Source organism: Ovis aries, chromosome 3 (genome assembly GCF_016772045.2).
Source record: "Ovis aries strain OAR_USU_Benz2616 breed Rambouillet chromosome 3, ARS-UI_Ramb_v3.0, whole genome shotgun sequence".
Lineage (NCBI taxonomy): Eukaryota > Metazoa > Chordata > Mammalia > Artiodactyla > Bovidae > Ovis > Ovis aries.
Window position 1 is genome coordinate 155,378,192 of NC_056056.1, and position 21,099 is coordinate 155,399,290.

At 43.9% G+C, this 21,099-nt stretch overlaps 1 long non-coding RNA gene across 1 annotated transcript in view; it reads right to left on the reverse strand.

Annotated features, from left to right (window-relative positions):
• LOC121819126 (uncharacterized) overlaps positions 1-21,099 on the reverse strand; it is a 69,716-nt gene that overhangs the window by 24,425 nt on the left and 24,192 nt on the right. The window lies entirely within an intron of this gene.

Genomic DNA, 21,099 nt, shown 5'->3' on the forward strand with positions numbered 1-21,099 from the left:
TTTAAAACTTGCCTCTAAAGTTTTTTGTGTGTATATGGGGCCACACCACACAGCTGGTGGGGCTCCCCTGGTACCTCAGCTGGTAAAGAATCTGCCTGCAATGCAGAAGACCCTGGTTTGATTCCTGAGTTGGGAAGATCCCCTAGAGAAAAGCTACCCACTCCACTCCAGTATTCTTGGGCTTCCCTGGCGGCTCAAACAGTAATGAATCCACCTGCAACTCAGGCAACCTGGGTTTGATTTCTGGGATGGCAAGATCCCCTGGAGGAGGGCATGGCAACCCATTCCAGTATTCTTGCCTGGAGAATCCCCATGGACAGGGAAGCCTGGTGGGCTAGTCTATGGGGTCGCAAAGAGTCAGACATGACTGAGCAACTAAGCACAACACACAGCTTGTGGGAATCTTAGTTCCCTGATTAGAAATTAAACTCAGGCCCTTGGCAGTGAAAGTGCCAAGTTTTAACCACTGGACCACTGGGGAGTTCCCAAAACTGATTTAAAAATTGTTTCCATCACTAAATGTGACTGCTTTCTGGTATTATACTTTTATATAACAATGTTAATTATTATTATATGGAAGTTGTTCAGTCGCTCAGTCCTGTATATTGTTGTAATTATCATTTTTATTTCCATATTATACATTGTTCTGAAAGAGCACTTTATCTGTAACCACTGCTACAAAAAAACCTTACCTGATGATTCAAGGTGCTCTGTTAGATCTCGTGTTAGCTGTGTATACAATCCTAATAAGTTCTTCCCTGATAAAAGAATTGTCAACAATCAGGATTGTCCATAGACCCACAGGGTATCTACTGAGGTGCTCAGCCACTTCTGATGGGCTCCATGTGGACCCTAGTACTGCTGTCAATATATTACAGAAAAGTTAAGAACTGGATGACTGGTTAAACAGTGTTTATCAAGCTGTTTCTTTTTTAATCACAACTAATATCAAGTACATTTAACACTGTGACTCAGCACACAGGCTTTAAATATATATGATTGTTTTAGATTAAACTGTGTCCACCCTCCCACTCCCGCCAAAGATATATTGAAGTTGGAACCCCCAGTAGCTGTGAAGGTGACTTTATTTGGAAATAGGGTATTGTATATGTAATCAAGTTAAGACGAAGTCATTAGGGTGGACCCTTATCCAATATGACTGGTGTCATTATGAGAACAGGGGAGTTTGGATACAGGCATGTGTACAAACACATAGAGAGAACGCCATGTAACCCCAGAAGCAAAGATGAGCAGCTGTAAGCCAAGGGACGCTAAGGGTTTCTCGGTACCACAGGAAACTAGGAAGAGGAGAGGCAGCCTTCTACCCAGAGTTTCAGAGGGAGCATGGCCTTACTGACGCCTTGAATTTGGACTTCCAGTTTCTAAAACTGTGAGAATAAATTTCTCCCATCCAAGTACTAACCAAGCCCGACCCTGCTTAGCTTCCAAGATCAGATGAGATCAGGTGCGTTCAGGGTGGCAGGAACATAGATAAGAATAAATTTCCATTGCTTTAAGCCTTCTAGTTTGTAGTACTTCATTATGGTAGCCCTATGCAACCAAAGTGAAAGTGAAGTCGCTCAGTTGTGTCCAACTCTTTGCGACCCCATGGACTGTAGCCTACCACACTCCTCCGTCCATGGGATTTTCCAGGCAAGAGTACTGGAGTGGGCTGCCATTTCCTTCTCCAGAGGATCTTCCCAACCCAGGGACCGAACCTGGGTCTTCTCTCATTGTAGGCAGACGCTTTACCGTCTGAGCCACCAGGGAAGTCCCAATATAATAATTAAAACATGGGCTTCCCTAGTGCCTCAGATGGAAAAGAAATCTCCTGCAGTGCAGGAGATTCAACAAATCTCTTGCAATGCAAGTTTGATTCCAGCGTCAGGAAGATCCTCTGGAGAAGGAAATGGCAACCCACTCCAGTAATAAAACAAGTTTTTGCTAAATAATACGTATCTTTACCATGTGCAACTTTATCCTAGTCTGTTTTACTTGTTGAAAATGTTTGTCATAACCTAGTCCATTGATTTCACAACCCACAGTATTAAAAATACTGGACTAGACGTGCCCTTTAGGCTCTTTTAAAACACTAGAGTCTAACTCTATGGTGCATAACTAGGGTACAGATCAGAAGAACCAGAAGACATAGTTTTGTATTCCATTCACAGCATAATCAAAATTCACCGTATAATTCCTTACAGATCCTGGAAAAAAATTTAATCTTGGACAACACAAAGTTAGAACACTAAGAAGAGTTGTTTTTTTTTTTTAACATTTTGCTATGACTCACGACTCTCTTCCCCAAATAACATATTAAAACACCTAATTATAACTTAAACACTATTTTTTTATCACAATATTCTAGATCACAATTCCAGAGCTGTTGGTCAATGGATACAAACTTTCAGTTAGAATCATTGGAAGACTGCAAGCTCCCTGAAGGCTTGATTCAGACATCTTTTATTCCGCTGAATAACTTTGACACAATACCTTGCGCAGGGCAGTTGTGCAATAATATTGGTTGAAGGAATTCACTTCTGACACCACTCCTACTTGTTTCTTTCTCCTTCATAAATATCGCCGATTTCTAAAAGGAAGACTAATCTGATACGCCACAATGAACTTCATGGGCATTAAATGTACCTCATTAATGTAAATGGCAGCAGCAAGTGGAACTGTTCTCAACTTCAAAGATGGGAAAAACTTAAAGGACCTGCGTGAACTCCATCATCTGTCTGTCAGCAGGACTGAAAATAGAAGCTAGCATTCCTGACCACACAACCCCTAAGGGACAGACTAGTCCTTTTAAAAGAAACTCATCAGAGTAGAGCTTTACAAACTACAGTACATTTCTTGGGGGAATGGGACTTCTCAAGGAGAAGAAAGGCTTTCCTTTTATTTTTTTCTTTTTTTAATTAAAAAACCAAACCAGAACATTTTGGCTGCACCACAAGGCATGTGGGATCTTAGTTTCCTGACCACTGATCAAACCCATGCCCCTGCATTGGAAGCATAGGGTCTTAACCACTATACTGCCAGGGAAGTCCCCTTCCCTTCTTTTGTCATTCATAGAAAGACCATGCAACAAATTTAGGAATTGTTTGGGAAAAAGGAAAAAATGATCACTACCGACTATTTTTGCTTTTGCAAAATACTTTTCAGTCCTTGCTCAGAGGCATGCACACTTCACATATCTGTCATCATCACCTGCGTGCCTCCGTGCATCCTGCATCCTTCACTTTGGAAAAAAAACATGCATCCTTTTCCAGGTTCCTACACTTCATCAGAAATATTATTATTATTTTGGCTGTGCTGTGTGGCTTGCAATTCCTCAACCAAGGATTAAACCCAGGTCAAGGCAGTGAAAGTGTGGAATCCTAACTACTAGATCACCAAGGAACTCTCTTGATTAGGAATTTCTTGATCTTGATTTCCCTAACAATGTTGAGCACATTTTAACATATGTATTAACCAGGGAATTCCCTGGCAACCCAGTGGTTAGGACTCTATGCTTCCACTGCAGGGAGGGAAGCGTTGAATTCCTGGTCAGGGAACTAAGATTCTGCAAGCCCCCATCAGTTCAGTTCAGTTCAGTCGCTCAGCCGTGTCTGGCTCTTTGCAACCCCATGAACCGCAGCACGCCAGGCCTCCCTGTCCATCACCAACTCCCGGAGTTTACCCAAACTCATGTCCATAGCGTTGGTGATGCCATCCAACCATCTCATCCTCTGTTGTCCCCTTCTCCTGCCCTCAATCTTTCCCAGCATCAGGGTCTTTTCAAATGAGTCAGCTCTTTGTATCAGGTGGCCAAAGTATTGGAGTTTAAGCTTCAACATTAGTCCTTCCAATGAACACCCAGGACTGATCTGCTTTAGCATGGACTGGTTGGATCTCCTTGCAGTCCAAGGGACTCTCAAGTCTTCTCCAACACCATACTTCAAAAGCATCAATTCTTTGGCGCTCAGCTTTCTTTATAGTTCAACTGTCATATCCATACATGACCACTGGAAAAACCATAGGTTTGACTAGATGGACCTTTGTTGGCAAAGTAATGTCTCTGCTTTTCAATATGCTGTCTAGGTTGGTCATAACTTTCCTTCCAAGAAGTAAGCGTCTTTTAATTTCATGGCTGCAGTCACCATCTGCAGTGATTTTAGAGCCCCCCAAAATAAATTCAGCCACTGTTTCCACTGTTTCCCTATCTATTTGCCATGAAGTGATGGGACCGAATGCCATGATCTTCGTTTTCTGATTGTTGAGCTTTAAGCCAAAATTTTCACTCTCCTCTTTCACTTTCATCAAGAGGCTTTTTAGCTCCTCTTCACTTTCTGCCATAAGGGTGGTGTCATCTGCGTATCTGAGGTTATTGATATTTCTCCCGGCAATCTTGATTCCAGCTTGTGCTTCTTCCAGCCCAGAGTTTCTCATGATGTACTCTGCATAGAAGTTAAATAAGCAGAGTGACCATATACATCCTTGACGTACTCCTTTTCCTATTTGGAACCAGTCTGTTCTTCCATGTCCAGTTCTAATTGTTGCTTCCTGACTTGCATACAGATTTCTCAAGAGGTAGGTCAGGTGGTCTGGTATTCCCATCTCCTTCAGAATTTTTCACACTTTATTGTGATCCTCACAGTCAAAGGCTTTGGCATAGTCAATAAAGCAGAAATAGGCATTTTTCTGGAACTCTCTTGCTTTTTCAATGATCCAGCAAGTCCCTATAGATGGCCAAAAAAAAGAGATGTGTTGGCCGTTCTTCTTTTGCGAGACAAGTACCTAGTCATCTCTTTATCCCATTTTTCTATTGAGCTTTTTTGTAATTAATTTCTTGGCATGCAGTATACATTTTAGATAGGAGACCTTTGTCAGTTATATATGTTTTTCCCACTCTGAGACTTGCCTTTTTACCTTCTTAGTGATGCTCTTCAATGACCTGAAATTCCTATTTTTAATTTAGTCTAATTCAGGGGTTGGCAAACTTTTTCTGAAAGGGACCACATAGTAAATATTTTAGGCTTTGTGGGCCATTAGATCTCTTATACAACCACTCAGGTCTGCCATTGTATCATGAAAGCAGCCGTAGATAATATGTAAATGACTGGGCATAGCTGTCTGCCAGTAAAACTTTATTTACAAAAAAAGTGTCCAGATTTGACCTATAGGCTGTAGTTTACCAGTCTCTCATCTGTTTATCAATTATTTCCTTTTCAGTTACTGGTTTTTTTTTCTTACATCTTATTTAACAAATCTTTACCTACCCCCAGATCCTGGGAACATCTTTGACACGTTCTAGAAACATTATTGTTTCCGTGTTCACATTTAGATTAGTAACCTAGCTGGAATTTATTTTTTGTGTAACACTAAAATTAGAGTTCAGCTACTTTTTTCATACAGATAGCCAACTGATCCAGAAATATTTATCTTAAAGACTGTTCAGAGCACCACATTTGTCCTAAATTAAATATCCGTAAATGTGTGAGTCTGTTTCTGGGCTCTCAGTTCTATTCCATTGGTTTATTTTCTTGTGCTTGAGACAAAAAGCCACACAGCCTTAATTATATTGATTTTTTCTGAGGAAAAAAGTTTCCTCACTGTTTTATTCAAGATGGTTTTAGCTATTCTTGGCCCTTTGTGTTTCCAAATAAATTTTGAAACCAATATGTAAATTTTCACAAAAGTCTTGTTGAGAATTCTATTGGGATTGCACTGGGGAGATCAGTTTGGGGATAACTGATGTATTTACAATCCATGAACACAACATAGTCCTTCTTTTTTCTTTTATGGTAGTTTCTTTAATTTCTCTCAATAGTCTCTGTACAGAGATGTTGAAAATCTTTTGTTTTATTGCTGGCACATAGAAATACAGTTGTTTCTGTATACTGACTTTGACTCTAGTGACCTAGATAAATTCACTTACTAATTCTGATCATTGATTTGAAGATTCTTTTGGATTGTATGTGTACATAGATCATCTGCAAATTAGGACAACTATTTTTTAATTTCTATTCTTCTTTTATTTCCATTTCTTGCCTTTTTGCACTGGTGAAAATGCCCAGACCAAGTTAAAGAGAAGTATGAATTGCAGTCAAACTTAAGAAATTTCTAGTCTCAGAGGAAAACTTTTAACGTATCACTCTTAAGCTGATATTTGCTGGTGGTAGCTTTATAGATAATCTGAATAAGTCAGCTTTTACTGCATAACAAAAGAACCACAAAAACCCCAGTGGCATATAATAATAGACACGTCTTACAGATCTGTGGTAGTCAGCTGATCTGAGCTGAGCCTCACTGGATTGTTGTGCTGGTCTTAGATGGGCTCACACACGCATATACACGTCACTTGGGGCTCTGTTCTCACCTGGGTTTGACTGCATACTTCAGCTGGGGTAGCTGTGTTCCACCTGTTTCTCCTCTCTTTATGGAGCCAGTGGGATAGCCTGCCTAGGTCTTTCTCATGGTGAACTGCAGAAGAGCAGAAGAGCAACCCCCAATAGGCAGTCTCATTTCAGAACACTGTTGGCATCACATCTGTTACTATGCCAAATATTTTAATGGCAATATGTGGCCAAAGTGAGTCACACGGCTGAGTCCAGAGTACACAACAATCTTGCCCATGATGGGAGGCCACCATGAACCCACATGGCAAAGGGTGTGCTACAGGAAGGGTGAGGACGCCAGGGTGTTAACGCAATCTACCACATGTTTTTATCAGCATGAGACCAATCACTTTCATTTTTAGCTTTTGTCATCAGTAGTGTCACATGTCATCAAATACTTGGTTTTCTTACAAAATCTATTGAGGTGATCATCCTTTTCTTCTTTGTTATGTTAATGTGGTTACTACACTAATTTGGGGTTATTAAACTAATCTTGCTGTGGTTGGCAGATTCTAGGATGACCTGTCATCCCTGCCTCCTGTTACTCACACCCTTGTGTAATCCTCTCTCATTGAGTGTGGGCTGGACCTAATGGCTCACGACTAATGAATAGAAAATGACAGGACTTGCCCGGTGGTCCAGTGGTTAAGACTCTGCTCCTACTGCAGGGGGCCTGGGCTCAATCCCTGGTCAGGGAACTAGATCCCACCTAGCTCAACAAAGACCCGGTGCAGCCAGATAAATTAAAAACAAGTGTTTATTAAAAAATGATAATAATGATGTGATAGGAAATCACCCCTGAGATTATGTCAGAAAGACTTTAACTTCTTTAACTTCCGTCTCTCTCTCTGTCTGTATCTCTCAGGCATTGCTCTCAGAAGAGCGAGGTGCCACGCTGTGAGCCTGTTATGGAGAGGCCTATTTAGCGAGGAGCTGGCTCTGGCCAACAGTGAGTAAAAGACATGAGTCCTGACAATATTCTCATGACCAAGCCTGGAAGTGGGTCCTCCCCTAGTCAAGTCTTGAGAATTAAATTATGAATGGAGGTAAAACGTGTAGAAATGCTTTGGCATATAGTAAAAGCTCAACAATTGAGTAATATTATCTCTGAGCTTGTCTTTCCTATCTGTTCAATGGAAATGCTAAGACCTATTTCATAAATGAAATAATATATTGAAAGCACTTAATGAATAGTCACTACTTTTCTCTTATCAGTTTAACTGCTACTTTTTAACAGTAGGAATATTGAATTTTAGCCATCTTAGAGTTCCTTAACACAACAGAATACATGTTTAATCAATACTTTAGAATTAATTGACAAACTCAATCTGTCTTCATACATGTGAAATCAAAAAAGCTTCATAGACTTGAACAAACCATTTAACTTCTGTATCTTCATCTCTTGAATGATGGCGCTAGACTTACTGTCTATGATTTCTTTCGGCTCCATTCATTAATCATCCATCCATTCATTTACTTGTTCACTAGTTTAATAAATATTGATTGGACTCCCACCATATGCCCGTCTCCGTGTTTAGTGCTGGGAGTCAATCACGAGGAGAGCAGATAGGATTCCTGCTCTCATAAAGCTGACAGTCTAACGAGAGGAAGACACAAATAATCACACCCACACAAATCTAGTCACAAACTGTGAGAGGAGCTGTGAGAGGCAGGTTCAGGGAGCCATAGGAGAAATCCAGCGGGGAACTGGGCCTAATTCAGGGTGACAGGAAGTCTATAAGCCTCATAAACTGCAAAGTCTCAGCTTGGTAGGAGGACATTTGCCCTTTGCCTATCAGAAAGGATAGAGTGAGTGATTCCAGCACCAACAGAATCTCGAAACTCACTCTGCTTGCTCCCGCCATCCTCACCAGCACGCCTTGGTTTGCGTGCACAGCCATTTATGGTCAGGCTGGCCAGCGTGCGGGAACCTGACAAGAAGAGAGGGTAGACCATTTGAACAGAATTCATCTCCCAATTTTCATGAGTGCCTTGAAGCCAAAAGGGTTTCCCTTGTGTCTCAGCTGATAAAGAATCCACCTGCAATGCTGGAGACCAGTATGGAACCACGTAGAGAAGATGCCACAGTCTGCCAAAACCTCCCTGGCTCTCCCTGCTCAGGGTAGCCAAAAAACACAGGTGTCTTAAAGAAAGTGCAGAAGAAAGTGTTGAATGATCAGGAAACTCATTAGGCCTGAAGCCTGAGCCCATCTCCAGCCAGAACTCATGGCAGCAGCATTCTCCTCCATTGCCAGGTAAGACTGAGGCTGCAGAGCTGCCTTCAGGATGGAAGGAGGGTGTTCTCACTTCCGGTTGCTGGGTGGCCTCCCAGTCTTCTGAAGCCTTTGTCTTGAAGAGCTGACAGCCCTTCTGCTCTGTGTCAGAGGTCAGGGCCCAGTATCTGCAGCGTGTCGTAATAAAGCACAGAGCAGGCAGATAGTGGTGACATTCCCCAGACACCTCTTCCACAGGCCAGTTAACATCTGGAGGCCTGACTTTCAGGTACTGCCTGTTTCACACCCACCCTGCCTCTCTATTCCTGTAGCCCTTTTCCTGTTACAGGTTATTCCTGTTGCTGGAATTCAAAATTTTCTTCTTGCTTAGGTAAAACCTGGTCTCCCCTCAGAGCATCCCATGAGTTATGCGCTACTTCCACAGAGCTCACACTGGTGTATGCCTTTCTGGAGTCAGAGTCCCTCAAGGTACAAATATTTGCATGCTTCAGGAAAATGCTTCCAGATGAAGCCACTGCCAACTCCTTGAACCTATCCTGTGTAGTGTCTAAGGAGCCAAGAAGCAGGCTGATTAAAAGGACATAACCTTGAGCGAGGTTTCTGGAAGCATCTTAACCTGGAGTCTGGCTTGGCAGATGCCTTGAGACCCATTCAAGACCCTCCCCTGTGGCAGGCTCCCTCAAGACCTAGGCTTCAAGGTGCTGTGATGAACCATGCTAAAATCACAGAGCCCCCACTTTTTCAACGCTAAACAGACCGCTGTGAGAAATGCCATGACTGACGTTAATACAAAAGCAGCTGGATTCTTGCGGGGGTTGTTCATATAGGAGGGGGCGTGGGACAGTGTGGGCATGGAAAAGAGGACAGCTAAATAGCTCTTCAGACAGACAATTTTTCCCTTTGTTTCTGGCTACCAGCTAGAAGTGTGTTTCAGTTTTCTAGTCAGCAAGTTAAGCCAGAGGCACACATGGTGTCTTGACAAGAAAGAGGCCAGTATGAAAAGATATTAAAATTCAAAACACTTCAGAGACGGCTTTCTGCTCAAACTGCATGGTGGCAGGGAGAATTCCTAGAACAGAAATGAGGTCAAGTGGTGGTGCTGAGCTCAGCTTTGTCTGTCCCTTGGTATTAATATGATGCCCAGGTGAGAAATGCCCAGGATAAAAGGCTAAGGTAAAATTTCTAACCTCCTAGCCCAGCAGCTACTAAACATCAGCTTTAGGCTGGCACCAAGCAAGCGTTCCAAAGGGAGACATGAGATCATCAGCATCTGTCCACTTTTAAAAAACTATTTATTTATTGATGGCTGCGCTCGGCCTTTATTGCTATACACAGGCTTTCTCTAGTTTTGGCGCGTGGCAGCTACGCTCCATTACAGCGCGCATGCTTCTCATTGCGGTAGCTTCTCTTGTTGCAGAGCACAGGCTCAGCAGTTGTGGAGCACAGGCTGAGTCACCCCAAGGCAATATGGAATCTTCCTGGACCAGGGACTGTGTCCCCTGCATTGGCAGGCAGATTCTTAACCAGTGGACCACCAGGGAAGCCCTGTCCACTTTTTAATTAAGTCAATCATGTACAAAGATACCTCCTGTGCTTGGGGTTCAAGTTACAAAGGAGATCCAACAACCAGAAATCTGTTCTCCAAAGCTTGCACAACTTGTGGAGCAGAGTCTGGAGCCACAATCAAATCTGAGCCAGCTAAGGCCAAAGTAAGTCAGCCATAGCCATTCACAAGCCTGAGGGTGAGAAGAACAAAGTAGCCTACACCACAGGTCCTGTGTTTCTCATGGGCAGACTGTCCCCTAAAGACTTATTTTTCTAAGGCCAAGGTGGCATTAGTGGTAAAGAACCTGCCTGCCAACGCAGGAGACATAAGAGACACAGGTTCGATCCTTGGGTCGGAAAGATCCCCTGTAGGGGGGCGTGGAAACCTACTCCAGTATTCTTGCCTGGGAAATCCCATAGATAGAGAAGCCTGGCAGACTATGGTCCATGGGGTCACAAAGAGTCTGATACAACTGAAGCGACTTAGCATGCCACTTTTCATTTTATTTTTTGGCCATGCCACGTGACTTGTGGGATCTCGGACTCATGGCAGTGAAGGTCCTCGACCACCAGAGAATTCCCTGTTTCTCATAGTTTTGATGGCTACAAAGTCCAAGATCAAGGTGTCTGCTGATTTAGTCCTGGTGAGGGTCCACTAAGATTTATTTTTAAATTGATAGTTGGAAAAGACCTAGGGATACATTTCCCCATAGGAACAATGGCGTCAAGGTAGTAGTGGTCTCTGATCGGTCCACAGCCTTCTGCTTGGCACAGTGTGACTAAAATCACCTCTGGCTACCTTAAAATCCCCATGCCTGTGCCTCTGAGCCCCTAGGGTGACAGTGATGAGCTGGGGGAGGGAGGAACTGGTTATTTAAGACTCGTGGTAGAACTTCCCAGGTAGCGCAATGCTTAGGACTCAGTGCTTTCACTGCCAGGCCCAGGGTTTTCTGTACAGTACAACCAAAAAATAATAATAAAAGTAGAAAATATAACTTGTGGCAATGTTTGGGGGAAGACGCCATCAGCCAGATGGAAGGGTCCGGGGGAATACTGTACACCCCTGGCTGAAACCAGGCAGAGGCTGGGATCCAGCCCCCTCTCTACCAGCCAAGCTGGGGCACCTGTGGCTGCCGGAGGAGGAGCCTTGTTCTAATTTGTGCTCAAAAGTGATGCCCCAGAAGAACTCTGGAGGCTTCAATAGCAACAGTGCAAGACAGCTTTTCTAGAAGGCGTGTCAAGAGAGGGAAGAAATTTGGGCAGAAGAGGACATCACTCGGGGAGGGGCAAGAGAGAAACTGCCACCCACATATGCAGTTCTGTGTCTGGGTCACTGAATGCTGGGGTGGGTGTGAACACGTCCTAACCAGAGCCTGTTCTGGGAGCAACACTTAGGCCTCATCAACTGTCCTCACATTCCACTGCGAGACTTCATCGGTGACTTTACAGCTTAGGGCTGGTGCTATGGGGTGAATGAAAATGACACACCTTTGGGATTTTCTACACAGCGGGACACCCAAAGAGGCGAGCAAAGGCGTGCCTGCCCTCCTGCTGGGGTGGAGTCCAGAGGCTGTTCTGGAAACACGGAAGGGTTAGGAGGAAAGGCCACTATGTGTTGGGGGTCGTGTGAGGAAAAGTGGCTGTGAAAAAGGACCCCATCCCAACTCCAACAGGGAGAAGTGATCCTTCCAAAGGCCTAGGGCCTTCCCTCTGTTGTAACAGCAAGAAGAAAAACAAGCAAGACTGGTTAAAATGGCAAATTTTATATCTTGATTCATGAAGCGTTTAGGGACCTTGTTATTTTAATGTAAATAACCAGAGGTTCATTGTTTCATATTAGGTAAAGCCTAGATATTTCTGGGAAAAAAGATAGACTATCAAATATGTGTGCGCATGTTTATTTTTTTTAACTTTCTATTTTTCTATTGGAGTATAGCCAATTGACAATATTGTGATAGTTTCAGGTGGACAGCAAAGGGACTCAGCCACACATAGACCTGTATCCATTCTGCCCCAAACTCCCCTCCCCTAGAGGCTGCCACATGATATTGGGCAGAGTTCCCTGTGTTAAATAGCAAATTTTATGTTATACACACTCACACACAAACCTAAAAAAAACAAGCAAACACACACAGAGACATACACACAGACATACTTGGGCACAGCCCAGATTGTGAGGGGAAAGGCAAGAGGGTCTGTCCAAAGACTTCTGGCATCAACTCGAGCTGCAATCTGGGAAGCAGGCTCACAAACAGAGGCCAGGAAGCCCTGTGGAACCAGCATGCAGAGAGCCAGCGTCTGGCGTATGGAGACCCAACTCCTAGACCACTGACTTTGTGAGACTTTCAGGGAACAGGGTTTCCAGCAGATGCAATTCCAGAAGGGTGTTATTCAGGTTATGTTAACCATCATGTGTGAGTATGTGCCGTGTCCAACTCTTTGAGACCCTGTGGACTGTAGCCCAGCAGGCTCCTCTGTCCGTGGGATTCTCCAGGCAAGAATACTGGATGGGTTGCCATCTCCTCCTCTAAGAGTTCTTCCTGACCCAGGGCTTGAAACTGTGTCTCCTGCCTTTCCTGCACTGGCAGGAGGATTCTTTTACCACTGAGCCACCTGGGAAGCAGAATATTAGGTAGCCATCATAGGGAACCCCCAATCCTAGTCCCCTGCCTATGGATGGGCAGCCATTCAGGGGCCCAGGTTCCTGCCACTCCTGGCTCCAGCATCCCTGGGTTTCCCAAAGTCCTCTCTGTTCAGCCAGGGGATAAGGAATGAGGGCTGGTTGCAAGTGGGGCCAGGCCTGACGGTGGCCAACAGAACCTCCACCACATTTCCTGGGCAGGAACTCAGGTATCTGGGAAAGAAGGCAGCCACGTGCCTGGGAAGAAAACCAGGGCATGGACACGTGAGTATGGCTGGTCCCTGTCTCTCTGCACAGAGGAAGTTCTAGTTTGTGGCCCGTGGTGGGGTTGGGAGGTATTCCTTTCATTGCTTTATACTTGCACCTGTTCAAGCAAGAAAGTTGCTCCTGTCGCTGTGACTGGTAAAGGCAGGACCAAGAACCAGGGTGTAACTCTCACTCTCTCAGCTTCAGGTGAAACGTTACCCAGGTTCTCCCCTGGGAATCGCACCCAAGCCTTTGTCTCCAGCCCAGCTCCTGCCGCAGGCTTCTTCTCCCTATGCCTCATTTGAAATTAATCTGCCACAGCAGTTGCAAACCCCAGCTGCTCTCTTACTCCTTGACTAGTAGCAAGAGGATCAATTATCACTGCCCTCAGTGAACTGCAGCGTCTGCTGATCTGCCCGAGGGTAGGATTCAAGGCCTCAGCCTCCGCCCATAAAGCTGTACTTAATCTGGACCTAATCACTCCAACAACTGCTTTTTATCCTGGTCCCCACCTGGCAACAACAAAACAGCACCTCAGACTTTCAAGAGTCTAGGATCCCTAGCCCTTAGGGAGGATGGGGCAGGCACGCATGCTAAGGTCCTTGTTACAGATGCAACGTGCACAGAAGGGTAGAAAAGCAAAGTCCTGTTTGTCAGCATCAAACTGGCTGCCATCTTTACATTTAGGTCTCACTTTGGGCTTCCAGTGAACTGTGGTGTTGGAGAAGGCTCTTGAGAGTCCCTTGGACTGCAAGGAGATCCAACCAGTCCATTCGGAAGGAGATCAGCCCTGGGATTTCTTTGGAGGGAATGATGCTGAAGCTGAAGCTCCAGTACTTTGGCCACCTCATGCGAAGAGTTGACTCATTGGAAAAGACTCTGATGCTGGGAGGGATTGGGGGCAGGAGGAGAAGGGGACGACATTGGATGAGATGGCTGGATGGCATCACTGACTCGATGGACGTGAGTCTGAGTGAACTCCGGGAGTTGGTGATGGACAGGGAGGCCTGGCGTGCTGAGATTCATGGGGTTGCAGAGAGTCAGACACGACTGAGCGACTGAATTGAACTGAACTGAGGGCTTACAGCAGCAATAGCCTGTAGTCTATTGGTCTCCGTCTGGGAACATTCCTGGTGCCTGCACGTGGAACCCTCAATTCATATTTGATTAGAGTTGTCAGTATTGCCATTTTAGGATGTGTTTACTACCATCTCAGTCCCCTCCACTTCCACTTACCCTCTTGGTAGTTTTGGCAATGAACTCATCAATGAGTCATTGGGAACTGGGGCTCTGTCTCCTCTCAGGACCCTCTCAGGACTTCTGGCCTGGTTAATATGCTGAAGCTGAAGCTCTAGTACTTTGGCCACCTGATGCGAAGAGCCAACTTTTTAGAAAAGACCCTGATGCTGGGAAAGATTGAGGGCAGAAGGAGAAGCGGGCGACAGAAGATGAGATGGCTGGATGGCATCACTGACTCAATGGACATGAGTTTGAACAGATTCTAGGAGGTAGTGAAGGAGAGGGAAGCCTGGCATGCTGCAGTCCACGGGGTTGCAAAGAGTTGGACACAACTGAGCAACGACACAACATACTTACCAAGTGCTCCCTAGGTGCCGGGCACTGCTGGACACTGAATTTGAGCTCAGTGTCCTTACTTCCAATGAGTTCTGCTTTGGCATGTGTTTTTCAGTTGCTCTGCAACAGTGCCATGCAAATGGATTAAATGATAAAATAAAAAATGTAAAACAAGATAGTTCAAATTCCTTGGGGGGAATAAAATGAGAAATGTCTAGGATGGTGAGCATTCTTCGAGAAGTTTCTCTCCTCTCTTATTCTGGATAGAGTTCCAGCAGTAAGACTTTAGTCCTTTGGGGATTGGTGACTAGTATAAAAAGAGGTTCCTCCAGTGTTCTCCTAACACACACACCATATTGAAGCAAGAACACGTTCTCTGCTTATGAACCAGACTTCTGCTTCTGGTTTGCAGGATAGTTGTAGTTTACCTTCTTTCATGTATGCACAATTTAGTTTTGAGGTTAAAAATGTATGAAAGAGAATTCCCTGGCAGCCCAGTGGTTAGGACTTTGGGCTTTCACTGCTGAGGGCCCAGGTTCAATCCCTGGTTGGGATCCCACAAACCATGTGGCATTGCTCCCCCAGAAAAAAAAAGCAATGTATGGAAATATATTGAGAGAAGACCAATCATGTATGTCTAAAACATGATTGTTTCTCTCTTAGAGATGGCAACTTGTAGAAGCGTGATGAGGAAGAGGAGGCATTTACTATATTTAGGGCCTACAATGTAGGAGACTCTGGTTTGATTCCTGGGTCAGGAAGATCCACTGGAGAAGGGATAGGCTACCCACTCTAGTATTCTTGGGCTTCCCTGGTGGCTCAGCTGGTAAAGAATCTGCCTGCCGTACAGGAGACCTGGGTTTGATCCTTGGGTTGGGAAGATCCCTTGGAAAAGGGAATAGCCACCCACTCCATTATTCTAGTATTCTGACCTGGAGAATTCCATGGACTGTGTAGTCCATGGGGTTGCAAAGGGTCAGACAGGACCAAGTGACTTTCACTTTCGCCCAAGAAGAATTAGCCTCCAACCTAATAAAGATACCACAGAAGTTATTAGAGGGCAAGGGCTCCTCACTTGTTTGTCTATAAAAAATTGTTTTGAAATTACATACTTCCAGAGTCAAACAGCCAATGTTGTCTGTCAGTTGAAAGTTGAAGTCAATATTGACAATTGTCAGTGTTTAACACAACAACCCCACCATTTGGGAAGTTATATATATTGAAAGTCAAAAGGTCTAGTCAGTTGACTGGAATCGATGACTGTGTACATCTAAGGTATTATTGATATTTTTGAGAACACAACCTGCAGGATGAGATAGGCATGAGGGATGCAGCCATGAACGAAACAGAGTACCTCCTCTCATGAAACTTACATCCTACAAAAACTAAACAAAATAAAGTCAGATGATGGTATGTGACATGAAGAAAATAAAACAGGCTAATATGTTCTAGTATAATGGTGGGGGGGGCGGGGGGAGGTTTTATTTAGTTTGGGTGGTTAAGTAAGGCCTCACTGAGAAAGTGATATTTGATCTGAGTCCTAGATCAAGGAGCCAGCTAGGACATACCTGGGGGGAGATATTCTAGGCAGAAAGAACAGCAGAGGAACTCAGGACTGAGCTTGGGCCATTTAAGAGATGGGGCAGGAGTCCGGGGAGCTAGTTTACCGTTGCTGAGTGAGGCAGCGGTGTGAGCCACGGCAGCAGAGGCGGCAGGGGCTGGATCACAGGCCACGGAGGGCCTTGTAAATCCGGTAAAGAGGGCACATTTTAGGGACTTCCCCGCTAGTCCAGTGGTTAAGACTGTGCTTCCACTGCAGGGGGCATGAGTTTGGGGCAACTAAGATCCTGTCCAAAAATAAAAGAATGTATATTTTATTCTAAGGGTAGTAGGTGTTTAAATAGGTATGTGATATAATCTGGACTATATTTATAAGACCAGATACTGAAAAACTTTTAGAGGAAAATATATGCAGAACATTCTTTGACATAAGTTGCAGCAAAATCTTTTTGGATCCACCTCCTAGAGAAATAACAATAAAAACAAAAATAAATGGGACCTAAGTAAACTTATTTAATTAAACTTTTTAAATTTAAAAGACCTAATCTTTTGCACAGCAAAGGAAACCATAAACAAAACAAAAAGACAACTCACAGAATAGGAGAAAGCTTTTGCAAACGAAGATACCAACAAGGGATTAATGTCCAAATATATAAACACTTATGCAGCTCAATATCGAAAAAACAAACAACCCAATCAAAAAATGGGCAAAAGATCTAAAGAGCCATTTCTCCAAAAAAAAACATACAGGTGGCCAAAAGGCACATGAAAATATGTTCAATATTGCTAATTATGAGAGAAACGCAAATCAAAATTATGAGGTATCACTTCACACCAGTCAGAATGGCCATCACCAAAAAATCTATAAGCAATAAATGCTGGAGATGGTGTAGAGAAAAGGGAACCCTCCCACACTACTGGTGGGAATGTAAATTGGTACAACCACTATGGAGAACAGTCATGGAGGTTCCTTAAAAACTAAAAATAAAACTACCATGTGATCCAGCAATCCCATTTCTGGGAATATATCTAGAGAAAACCATAATTCGAAAACATACATGCACCCCAGTGTTCACTGCAACACTGTTTACAATAGCTAAGACAATGGAAGCAACCTAAATGTCCATGAGATAAGGAAGACATGGTACCTATACACAATGAAATATGACTCAACTGTGAAAGAGGATGAAATAATTCCATTTGCAACAACATGGATGGACCCAGATAGGATTATTCTAAGTGAAGTACCTCAGACAGAGAAAGACAAATACCATATGACATCACTTACATGTGGAATCTAAAAAAACAAAAAAGGTACAAATGAACTTATTTACAAAACAGAAACAGACTTGCACACAGAGAAAATAAACTTATGGCTACCAAAGGGGAAAGGTGTGGGGGAGGGATAAGTTAGAAGTTTGGAATTAACATAAACGTACTACTATATATAAAACAGATTGATTAACAAGGACCTACCGTATAGCAGAGGGAACTCTACTCAATATTCTGTGATAACCTACATGGGGAAAGAATCTAAAAAGAACGGATAGATGTGTAACTGGATCACTTTGCTGTATACCTGAAACTAATATAACATTGCAAATAAACTATATTCCAAATTAAAGAAAAGTTTAATTAAGAATAAACCTGGTTTACATTTTGCTATGTTCCCCAGCAGAGAACGCAGGAGGTATCATAGTGCTGCAAAACAGATGATGATGGCTTGGACAGGGTGGCGGCAGGGGACGTAGAGGAGAGTAGATGGACATTTGTCATGTTCTGGAGACAGAGCCGACTGAATCTGTTCTTTGGATGTGGGGAGAAAGAGAAGAATTGAGGAAGGTTGCCAGGCTTTTAACTTGAACAACTAGCTGCAGGGAAGTGTCACACACTTAGAAGGGAAAGATGAGAGAAGAGGTGGGAAGGATGGAGCCTTATGGGTAAAGGATGGAAAAGCCACAGTTTGGCTTTGAGGTACTTTTCACTCACTTGTGAAGCAATATGAAGAATGCAAGTTGAACTAAGCACAGCATTACCTAGAATGGTCCTCACCAGCAAGTCTAAGGAGCATTTATGTAAAAGACAAATGCTATCAAGGTTTCCCTGGTGGCTCAGTGGTAAAGAATTGGCCTGCAATGCAGGAGACGCAGGTTCAATCCCTGGGTCAGGAAGATTTCCTGGAGAAGGAATTGGCAACCCACTACAATAGTCTTGCCTGGGAAATCCCTCGGACAGAGGAGCCTGGCAGGCTGCAGTCCACGGGGTTGCAAAAGTATCAGACATTACTTAGCAACTAAACCACCACCATAAAATGCTATCAAGATGCAGAAGCAGGAATGGGGGAAGCTCCTTGGGCATTTTTTGTTACATATGCTCTTGGTGTCAGAGAAGTGCATTGTGTAGTGGTGTTATCTGCATAGTAATTCTGTCTTGGGTATCAGGTATCAATAATGAGTTGTTGAGTGGTACTGCTTGGGACTCAACTGCCTCCAAGGACCTTACAGAAAAGGAAGGAGCAGTATTATTTGTCAGGATGGGGAGTCGACTGGCATCCAGTCTCTGGGGCCAGGATGGTCTTTGCACAAGAACAAATGTCCAGTCCAAAATTTCTGTACATTGGGAAAATTTATTTAAAATCGCTGCCTCTCTCTTTCTTCATCTTTATTTTATTTTTGGAGGTGGGGGAGCCATGCTGCCTGGCATGCAGAATCTTAGTTCCCTGACAAGGATTGAGCCTACATCCCCTCTACATTAGAGTCTTAACCACTGGACCACCAGGGAAGTCCCTCTTTCTTTCTTCATCCTTAAAATGAAGACATTAGATGAAACCATTTCTGAGGTTAGAGACAGCTTCCTTATTCAGTGACTCACAAGATACATGAGCAACAGTGGTATAAGTAGGCTTTAAGGACTTGGTGGGAGGTTGTGGTGGCCACGGCAATGCACTGCTCAGCTTTCCGGCAGCGGGGCGCTTGCGGGACTGAGAGTCAGAGCGGCTAAGATTCTGGATCACAGCCCCTCTTCCCACTGGCTGCTTCCAGTCAATGACCGAGCAAAGATGAGGGACTGATGTGGGCCCATTCCTGCAAGATGCAAACTCCTTTCATGATCAATTTTTTTCCCCAAGTCATCATCCTTTACATTTGTTTAAAAACCACTATTGAGGTATGATTGACTTATTAAAAAGTTACATAGGAAAAAAAAAAAAAGCTACATAGGGACTTCCCTGGAGGTCCAGCGGTTAAGACTTCACCTTCCAGTGCAGGGGTGTGTGGGTTCAATCCCTGGCCAGGGAATTAAGATCCCACATGCCTCATGGCCAAAAAACCAAAGCATAAAACAGAAACAAGATTGTTACAAATTCAATAAAGACTTTAAAAACAATCCACATCAGAAGAAAATCGAAAAAAAAAAAAAGCTGCATATATCGAAGTTATACAACTTGATGAGTTTGGAGGTAAGTATATACCTGAGAAACTACACCACAACCTATGCCCAATCATAACTATCACCTCCAAAATTTTCCTTTTTATTATTATTTTGTGATATAAACACCTAACATAAAATCCAGTCTTTTGGCAAAATTTTAATCCCTTATAGCTCAGTTGGTATAGAATCCACCTGCAATGCAGGAGACCCTGGTTCAATTCCTGGCCAGGGACTATCCACTGGAGAAGGGGTAGGCTACCCACTCCAGTATTCTTGTGCTTCCCTGTGGCTCAGCTGGTAAAGAATCTGCCTGCAATGTGGGAGACCTGGATTCAATCCCTAGGTTGGGAAGATCCCCTGGAGAAGGGAAAGGTTACCCACTCTAATATTCTGGCCTGGAGGATTCCATGGACAGTATAGTCCATGGGGTTGCAAAGAGTCGGACACGACTGAGTGACTTTCACTTTCACCTAAGTGTCCATGTGTTAGCTGCTCAGTTGTGTCCAATTCTTTGCAACCCCAGGCACTGTAGCCCGCCAGGCTCCTCTCTGTACATGGAATTCTCCAGGCAAGAATACTGGAGTGGGTTGCCATTCCCTTCTCCAGGGGATCTTCCCAACCCAGGGATCGAGCCCAGGTCTCCTGCATTGCAGGCAGATGCTTTACCATCTGAGCCACCAAGGAAGTCCAAACAGTATTGTGAACAACAGGCACTCTACTGTACCTGGCTCTCTAAGACTTAATCATCTTGCATAACTGAAACTCTTTGCCCTTTGGCTAATACCTCCCCACCTCCCGCACCCTCCAGTCCATGACAACCACCTTTACACTCTTTGCTTCTGTGAGTATTTTACAACCCTCATACAAGTGGAATCATGCAGTGTTTCTCCTCCTGTGTCTGGTTTATTTCATTTAGCATAACGTCATCTAGGTTCATCCATGTTGTCACAGAGAGCAAGAATTTTTTTAGTCTATTTTAAAAATGGACTCAAGGTTCCTCCACTCAAGGATTTTTCAGAACTGCTGCAGCCTCTGACTCTTCTACCCAACATCTTTCCTTCTTCCTATTCAAGTGTCAGACCCGTTGCTGCCTGGAGTCTCTCCTCACTTTCCTCCGCTCCCTCTCCTTTACCCATCGCAGATGGACTCAGTCAGTCTCTTACCTGGATAATCCCATCCTGACTTTTGCTTCTTTAAGTTCTAAACTAACACAGGAGCATACCATGAAATCTCATTAATCTACTTTAAGATGAAGACTTTTGAAGGTATAACAAAGATAGTCTTATCAAAGAGTTAAAGAGATATAAATCTCTTGTTTAAAACTTTGAGAGCCAGATTCTTCCAGTTTTCAATTATAGTTGTAGTATATCAAAATTCATTATTCATTCATCCAACAAATATTCACTGAGCCTCCGCCACGGGCCACACACTGAGATCGTAGGGACGGGGGAGACAAAGACCTGTCGTGATGGAATGAAAGTCTACTGCT